The sequence below is a fragment of the Stigmatopora argus genome, chromosome 3, assembly GCF_051989625.1.
Source record: "Stigmatopora argus isolate UIUO_Sarg chromosome 3, RoL_Sarg_1.0, whole genome shotgun sequence".
Classification (NCBI taxonomy): Eukaryota; Metazoa; Chordata; class Actinopteri; order Syngnathiformes; family Syngnathidae; genus Stigmatopora; species Stigmatopora argus.
In genome coordinates this window covers 10626140-10635814 of record NC_135389.1, presented here as the reverse complement: position 1 = coordinate 10635814, position 9675 = coordinate 10626140, and the positions used below count along the sequence as shown (strand labels likewise).

At 40.2% G+C, this 9675-nt stretch overlaps 1 long non-coding RNA gene across 5 annotated transcripts in view; it reads left to right on the top strand.

Moving 5' to 3' along the window:
• Positions 1 to 459: 459 nt before the first annotated feature.
• Positions 460 to 9675, top strand: part of LOC144071670 (uncharacterized) — a 61397-nt gene continuing 52181 nt past the window's right edge. For all 5 annotated transcript variants that reach the window (XR_013299697.1, XR_013299698.1, XR_013299699.1 and 2 more), the window contains exon 1: positions 460 to 605. This is a non-coding gene — a long non-coding RNA (uncharacterized LOC144071670). The remainder of the gene's footprint in view (positions 606 to 9675) is intronic.

Here is a 9675-nt window from a genome sequence, read left to right as displayed (position 1 = left end):
TAATGACAATAAAAGCATTCATTTTGAATTCAATTCAATTCAAATCTGATTTTTTTGCTCTTCTAGAAAATATCCTTACCCAAATATTAATGTGGACCAAGATGGGGGCGCAAAACTCAAGGACTCCAAAGTAGCCAACTTTTTAATTCATTAATTTTCTGAACTACTTTATCCTCATTAGATTCAATCAGCCTACCATACATGTTTTTGAAATGTGGGAGAAAACTCACACAGGGATGAGGATCACATGCAAACTCCACAAAGGTAGATTGACCAGGATTTGAACCTAGGACCTCATTACTGCAAGGCCAATGCTCTAACCACTCTCCCACCAGACTACCATGCTAGCCAACTTGTCAATTAGTGTCAAATCAACCAACACGAAGATGCACCTGCCCCCTCTCCAGACCTGAAGGGGGCAGAGAAACCTCAACCAGACAAAACTTCCTACACTTCCAAGAGTCCAGGGGTGGTCATACTGCCCACAGACAGTAATTAAGCTTGAGTAGAGCAGTCAAAGGAAGCCTGACAGAGCAAGGCAACAGACAAGACAAGCAACCAAAAAAACCCAAAGGCACCTTTCAGTTCCCGATCATGCGCAACAGGTAGGAAATGGTCTTGGATACCACTTAGTTAATGCTCATTTTGTTTCATTTCAAACACAAGCTGTATACTTTGCGTCAGCAGATGAGATGATTGGAACTCTTAATGATATCAATTAAGTGAGTCAGAGAAATAACATTAGATCCTCTCTGGAAATGTACAGCAATATCCACAATAGATAATAAGAATATTATATTCTATGAATATTTCCACAGTTGTCTAGTTGTTGTTGCCGTCAAACTTGCGGTTGCAACACGCTGATTGCACAGTGGTTGTAAACTATCACTTTAAAACAGCAGTGACGTAGATGTTACGAGTCCCAGTGCTTTGCCTTATCCTCAGTGCTTAACCTATTGTTGATAGACAAAATTATGGGATTTGACTAAGAGGATTATAATGACAGCGGTTAATGAGACACAGCTGGGACTGGATCACAGCAAACAAGAATGCTACAATCCTCCCCTCAGCATCGCTCAAAGTTTTAAATCCTTGATTTTATAAAGAAACACACTGCTTCTCCATTTTGATGCATGTTGCAACACATTTTCTTCCTCTCGTCTTTTCTTTCCTCTCTTCACATCTAGGGGTCAGAAAACTAGTTGCCACTCACCAACATACTTATTTTACGCTCTGTGTAAAACAATTTGGATGAACGCCAATTAATTATTTTCCCCCCGCAGGATATAAGGCATTTATTTAGGAATGATAGTGTTTTAAAGCTTACTGTTTTTTTGTGTATTTTGTGGAGAAATTGTGCCTTTGAAAGGAGGTCAAGTAGGGAAAGATGGGGGTCAGAGGGGAGGAAGCAAAGAGGCCTCTGGTGCCAGTGTGTTAATATATGGAATGTTTCACATCATGATACCCAGTGGCGGGCGGTGCATTTTCTGGTAGCGCCTTCAACGTATCAATCCAACCCTCAAAAACTATTTTATGGCTATAAAACCTCTACTGCAGCTACAGCTGCGACACATAAAAAATAAAAAATAAATTAATGCACATAAATGGGGTAAAATCCACTTCCTAGCAGCATTTATTTTATTTAAATACAAATACTGGAGCTTTTCAGACATTAAAACCAGGCCATGGGGTGATTTTCCCGGAAAAAGACAGCGATGAACGTCAATGGCGTACGGGCAAACATTGCCCGAAAATGGGGTAAAATCCAGGCGAAAACAGCATTTATTGATTAAATACAAATACTGGAGCTTTTTAGACATCAGAACCGGGCACGGAGTATCATTTCCCCGGTAGAAAGACAGCGATGAACGTCGATACGTCCATACGTGAAATGACAAAAAATGCACTAAAATTAGGTAAAATCCACTTCCTAGCATCATTTATTGATTGAATACAAATACTGGAGCTTTTGAGACATTACAACCAGGCCAGGGGGGTGATTTTTCCCGGGAAAAGACAGCGATGGACGTCAATAGTGAAACGCCAAAAATTAAACTGGGGTAAAATCCACTTCCTAGCAGCATTTTGTGATTAAATACAAACACTGGAGCTTTTCAGATACACAATTGAAATATTATTTAGGAATATAGCCATATTTGTAATTTTACTCACCAAAAATCCTTTTTACACAATATCCATCCTCCTTTCTTTCTTCCTTCTTTCCTATCGCCATCGAAGCTAATGATGAAAGTCGAGCCTGTCCTGTCATATTTCCGGCATAGTCCGTTTTGAAAATAGCATTAAATCAACACAACAATATACTATTTGCTTGTGGAGCTAAGTTAGCGCGCTGTTAGCGCACCATTTTCCCGGCTGTAACAGGCTTGCTAGCTTCGGAGTTGACCGCCCTTTCTTAATGATGTCCATTTTTTTCTGGAAAACTCCATCTGGAAAATAGCTTTGTGAGCAAACAGAATCAATTTTTTTTTGCTTCTGCTTCTGTTGGCCATAGTGGGTGGAGTTTGCGATCTCGGCTGCCTTGGGTACTGCTTTGGCCCGCCTACTAGCCAATCATAGTTTGTGAAAGCAATGACATGTCCCAGCCAGCAAAATGCTAACGCCTATGAAAAATCATTGTGGGGTTGCCAACTCGAAATTTGATTGGTTAAAAGCAACAGTCTAGTTTAATGCAGCAGAGCCCGCAAGAACTGATTGTGAAGGCTTTGAGGCAGATCTGATCTGGCAACAAATAATGGCTGAAATGTGATTGGTTAAATGCTTCAATATGAAAACACACATCTGGAAGCAGTCCAACCAGGGGGAAAAGCAATGAAAGGAAGCTAACAGACCATTTGGAATAATAAGTATTGATGGACAAATTATAATATGATTCAGATATTTCTTAGGCCATCAGAGAAGGCCTTGAAGGCCCTGACGGCCCGCCACTGATGATACCATGTTGGGTAAGTGTTTTGTTAAGTGGATTTGAAGTACAAGTAGAGGAGGCAAAAGTACAGTCGTCTCCTGAGATGTAATTGAGTACTGTTATCTTCTTTAACATCCACCAACTGCCACCCTGCATTTTTCCACCAGGTCCCTACTCAACTATATAGTATAGGTTTATCACTCGTATTATAAAGCTCCTAAAATGATGTGGACGGTGCAACAAATCATATTTAGTATGCTACTAGGAGTGTTGTACACTGGAGACTAGATTGGTTCAAGACGAGTTTTGAAGGTTTTGTTCTTGTCTGGGACGTGATTGTTTCAAAACTTTCTTGATCTTGGTCTTAATCTTGTTTTGGAGGCTGGTTTTAGTTTCAGCCTTGATGCCTGGAAGAAGAAATCTTTACTTAATCCCAGTGATTTGTGATTGTGTGTATGTTTTGATTGGGTTTCAGTCATGGTTTTTAGCACAATAATAACTACTTCTTGTAACTACTTGAACTCATTTGGTACTGTATGAGTAAGTACCACAGATGTCATTTAGCATTATATATGGATGCATCGCTGCTGTGTTAACTGAATGACAATAAAGCAAGTTTAAATATATTTACAGCACATGTCAAACCAGTTTGATACATTGTCTCACACACACAAATTCTGAACACAAGAAAGTGCGTCTCATTTAATAACTTCTATAGCCCTTGTACAAAGAAGGGGAAAGAAAGTCACTAGACTGGACATTGCTTTGTTGGAAGGTAAATTCAGACAGATAACAAAAAATGGGATATCAGCAAATATAACTAACATCTGATCAAATACAGGTTGACTTTATGTTGTGTCCCAAAATATATGGGGTTTTTTAAGTCATAGTGTGTTTTAGGCTTAACGCAGTTGCCACAAATCATTCTTGTGTGGATAAAAAAAAAAAAAAAGAAAAGAAGAATCAGCCAAAGGATGCCGAATGCTTTTTGTCACCATTGTTAATGTTCCCAGGGGTCTAATCCGGACAAAAATGACTAGAGAAGGAAGGAGGTCTCCAAATGTCCATTTCATTGCAGATTCAATGCAATTCAAGAAACCTGGCCATTAGGTTTACTTGTACTTCCTCATACAAAGCATCCCTCAAACTCACAAAAGGATCAAACCTGTTTCCCCTTCCATAAAGAGGAGGATGGGTAGTAAAGCTTGCTTTGTGGTGCAAATGAGACAGAATTGTTAATGCCCAAAACCAATGCATTCTACCCTCTCTCTAAAGCAGAGGCTTGTGCCTGTTCATAAAATGCCAGATTTACTTGCTCTATGAAAATTGGGCCCAGGACCTTGTATTTATGGCTTTTTTTCTACACTGTTTCATCATCTGTGGCTCTACAAGACAGAAAAAGGAGTATGTTGCACAAAAAGCAATGACAGCCTCTTATCTGTATTCTGACATTGATTTATCACAGATGCTTAAAGCAGTTTTTATCGACTGCTTTGGCCACTGCAAGGCAACGAAATAACCGGTGCGTATTATGTATAATTTATCGAGGAGCAGATAGCGATTTACACATCCGGTAAACAAAGAAAAATGTTGGCAATCATGTGTTTTAGACCTCCTGGTAAATCCAATAGTGGGATTACTTTTAACTTGATTTTCCCTGACTGGAGGATCTAATTGACTCGGCAGTGCCGTCCTTCTTATTCCCCATGTCCAATATGTGGATAATTTAGTTTATGTCCACCACGTGGTGAATATGCTTATGGCTACAACAACAGACAAGGCCAATATTGTTACATCCTATATATTGCAAAGACCATAGTAAAATGTGTTTTGCCATACTTTCATTATATCGTTGCTATTGCCGTTCCTTATGAAAACTATATATACTACTCTAAAGGAGCTTGTTCTTCTGGCACTTCTGGGTACTTACAATTATACCACCACCAGAGGGAATCAAGCCCACGCCTGCCCGCTCCAAAGTCAGGCGAGTGACTCACTACACAATCAGATGGCTACAGCAATCATTAGATTTCTCTTAATCCACAAACAGACCACAGAACATAAAGACTAGCCATAACCAAATAAAAGTAAAAAGGTTGGCTTTGTGTCCTTCAACTCATATTGCATATTCTCCCCAGGCTTGTGTGGGTTTTGTCTGCGTACTCTGATTTTTTTCCCACATCCCAAAAACATGCAGGGTAGGATGGCTGAAGACTTTTTAAATTGTCCCTAGGTATGAGTGTGAGCGTGAATGGTGGTCTGTATCCTTGTGCCCTGCGATTGTCCCCCGCCAGGTGCCCATAGTTAGCTAGGATATGCTCCAGCACCCCCCAGGATCCTTGTTAGGATACGCAGTTCAGAAAATTATTGAACGAACATGGTGGATTTTGCTGCATAAATACGATATACTGTACATGATAAGAGAAAACATCAAATTCAGGGGTTTGACTGCTTGGAAATCCACTGGGAAAAAATGTGCCGCAATATCAACAACCTCTGTAGCTCTGAGCCCTTCCATTATTCTGTTCTACAGACAATGACTGTATGACATCTAGCAGTTGGTCTTTAATCTGACTCCCGGTAGAACTGAAAGGTCAGTACTGATGAAGTTGAGTTCTCAAGGGTTTTATAGTAGAAGAAGGACCGCTAGATAAGGCGGGCCAAGACCATGAAGGGTTTAATGAATTAGTGAAAGAACTTTAAAAATCGAACCTGAAACACACGAACAGAAAAGGCAGGGCTACTAAATCAGTGTAATGTGCTTTTCTTTCTGGTAGAGCCGAATCACTGCTGAATTCTGCAGTAATTTTAAATCACTAAGAGTTTTTTCAAACACTTTAATGGAGACCAGATAGAAGAGGATTGCAGTAATTAACGCAGCTCGAGATAATATAGTACTATGGTACCACTATACTTGCTCATGACAGAAAAAGTAGAATTTAATGAATGTTTTTTTCGGTGGTAGAATTTCGCACTTACCGCATTATCAGTTTTCAACGTAAAAAAAAAAATAACATCCTCATTAGAGCTGACTTTCAAAACATAGTTTCTCAAAACTTACATCCTAAAATAGAAATAATAGGTGTGGGCAGTGTGGGATCGATTCCCACACGATGGCAGTGTGATTGTGAGTGTGAATATTTGTCTGTCTCTGTGTGCGCTGCAACTGACTAGCGCGCGGTCTACGGTACAGTTCGCCTTTCGCCCTTAGTCAGATGGAATAGGCGATTGATATACATCATTGACCAATCAGGTAGTCCAATTCAAGAGGCAAAAGATTAGCATACTAGATCGCCAATCGCGTGATAGCGTGGCGTTGCTAAAGCAACAGCAATATACTGTTAGTCAACTGCATGGTTATTGCTGTCAGCTCATGTGCCCTCCAGTGTCTCCCAATAATCCTGTTGTCCCGTCATTTCTCTCGTTATCTTCCCAACCGTCAGTAACGATGGCTGTAATGAACTGCATGCACAAGCGTCAATGCACGATATCTAATGCATATTTCACATTGATGACATGGGACGTCCCCGTGCGAAGCCTGCAGCAAATCTACGCAGAACCGCATGTGCACGCATACACTATAGGCAACATGCTTGATTAAATTCACAGGATGACGTAAACCCGCATGGCACTAATGCGGCCTCAATGTAGGCCTACATTGAAATGCATTATGAGTGTTAATAAATGACGCAACTTGTTTCCAGAATCTAAATAATGTAAGCATCACATCATTAATGATGGCTGAGAGTGCACAGAAAGGAGACCAAGTGTCAGCGAGGCATGCAGCGTGTGTGTGTCCTTGTGAGTGGGGTATTAATCAATGCACACCTCATGGCCTTCTGATTCAGAAATGATGCATTGCATTCAAGTGACATTCCTTGTGTCAAGCTGCGTAAATGCACTTATTGACTGTAGTGAATCTCTATTATGAACCACAAACCACCGTGAGATGTAAGCCCACTATAAGCACTGTGCATGATGGGTACACCACTTCATCTGCCTATTTTTTTACTCTGCACCTATCACTCTGGAACAGTGTAAATCTGGATTTATCAAACCACATGATATTCTTTCATTGCTCTGGAGTGCAATCTCTAACCCCATTGAGAATATTTAGGATGCGTTGGACAATGCTTTGCACAGTTGTCTGACTCTGCCATCATCAATGCAAGTTGAAGTTTAAAAATTCATGTATCACTGGATGGGAATAAATGTTGGGACATTACAGAAGCTTATCAAAACAATACTGCAGAAAATGGCTGCTCTGATCAAAGTGAGTGTGTGACATTTTTTGGTGGTGTGTCTGGGTTAATGGTTTTTTGGGGGGATGCGGCACGTATTGAATTGAAGATATTTTTCAGACTAAGTCACGCTGAACCTGAAACATATGGTCTGTGTGTTTATATATGACTTGGCGTTAAGCTGGCAATGTTTTTTACTTCTTTACGCGTTGAGAAAAATGGTTCCCATTCGCCCCTGGCGATTTTCTGCATTTTACCCACAAACAACAAGACCTCCATTCCGGGATGAGCATTTGGCATAGCACTTGAACCCAAGTTGAGCGCATTTTCCCTTTTTTCAACTTGCGTTCCACGGTTGTGCCATTTACGCTTGGTTAAGACACTAGGTTCAGGAAAAGCACCTTCTAGTATGCAGCACACGTACAAAGAATACACACTTGTTTTACTTACTCTTCCAATCATTCCAACATCTCACAGACACTTTCTGCTGACAATTGTCATCCAGGCTCATATCATCAAGAAAAGCCCATATACCCACTTGTCATCACGTTTTTGTCAATAAAGTGAATGCTTGTCATAGTTCGTCATGTTGACTTGATGAAAGGAATGGTTGAGAAAACAACACTATATGGGACATAACATGTTGCCAGCGAAAATAGCAGTTCACCAAATCTTTCTATCACTGAAAGGGTCTCAAAAACCACCAGGGTAACATTATAATGCTGACAAAATTGGGAAATATCAAAGATTCGGGCAATGACAACCAAAGATATATTTTGAATGCACAGGTTTATGTGAACAGTGTGAATAAATCTTTGCTGGTTATAATGCCAGGGCTCAGTAATATTTCTTTTCATTGGGTCCAAAATCCCCAACTGCACCCTTGTATGCAGGCACTGTGAGTCTTGGCTGCTTGCTAGGGAAAATCTACTTTTTAGATGTCATCTGTCAAATCAGGGGATAAACCATGATCATAGTTTTCTCAGGAAAAAGCTCACATGGCAGCCTTACAAATTCTCCCCATGCTGCTTAGTGCCAGCGTATGCAGGTCCAACAGTTGAGCTGAGCTCTTATTTGGCCTCCAAAAGATCGATCTGCTTAAATATTTGGGAACTCTGTGCCCCCTCTGCAGCCCAAGGGACACACATTCAGCAAGACCCAATGCTGTGATCAATTAGTGAAATTTTGGCCGGATGTGCTCTGAATTCCATTATGGAAATATTAACACACCATCTGTGCTGAGAATCCAATGAGATGTCTTACTGTCCAGCAATTTCAAGATGGTGGTTCAGGGATACAAACATCTGTGCACAATAATTAAGAAGTATTTTTTTTTGTGGCTCAGATAAAAAAAACAAAATTAACAAAGTAGGTAGGTCCTAAGGGCTAATGGAAGTCCTGGATAACATCTTATGTTAAAAGCATGTCAGGAGCAGTGACTTGGGTTCCCAACAGGGAGGAAAGTAAATTATGCTTCGATTTCAAACTAGCCCGAATCGCTGGCCCCACACAGGACACGCTTCAGTGGTGTGAGAAATTACAGGATACCACCCCTTCCAATTTCCCCATCAGTGGTTCAGGCACTTGCAGCTTTTTGAAACGATTACCTCAACGGGACCATGGTAACTTTGCTTATAGCTCATTGAGCATCCACAGCGCCAAATAAACAGAGGTAATTACGACTGTGCTATCTTCACCTAAATCCCCCCTTCCAAAAAGAAACCTATGAAGTGGTTTCTTGAGTTTTGGATTTGAATGAACAGCTTGGCAGTTATATTTCCTATTATATGTGCTCAATCCACTCAGGTCACTGCTTGGTCGGACAAAAAAAAAGAAGAAAGTCTTACACCTGAAGTATTTGTGTTGCAGCAATTTCCTACACAAGATGTATTAACCATTTTTCCAATAAAGCAATTGAATTTATTGGGGTGAAATAAACAACTGAAACACTTGCCATTACAGCAATGAAACAAATAGGGGTCTTTAAAGACAATAAGAGGAATTTCTCTGATTCTAAATTTGAAACAGCCTGTCCAACAGTCCATTATGTTTTAATTGAATGGCAGAAAATTGAGTTCTCGTGACTCTTGAAGACATTTCAACCTTAATCCACCACCTCAGCCAATGCATTCGCACTAATAACAAAGAATCAGTCTTTCACAGTGAAACATTTCAAACTCAAGATGCACAAATTGTTGAAACTAAAGTAATGCAAAGCAAAATGAACTGTTTGGAAGCCTCTTTTTCAAAGCTGCTGCTGCTTGACGTAAAGTGATTTGAGCAACATGCCACTAAACAGCGCTTAATGAATGTCTCAAGTTGGCATCTGCAAAGTAAAGTCAAAGCAAAAAATAGGATGAGTAAATATCTCGAAAAAACTCTTATGCCAGGTCAGTAATAATTTAAGGTGCTGTTGGGAGCCCGAAATATTTATTTCAAATACTTGGCCGCTGTTTGCCTTGGGTCACTAATCCACATATAAATTACAAGTTATCTGCCAGGGCAAAG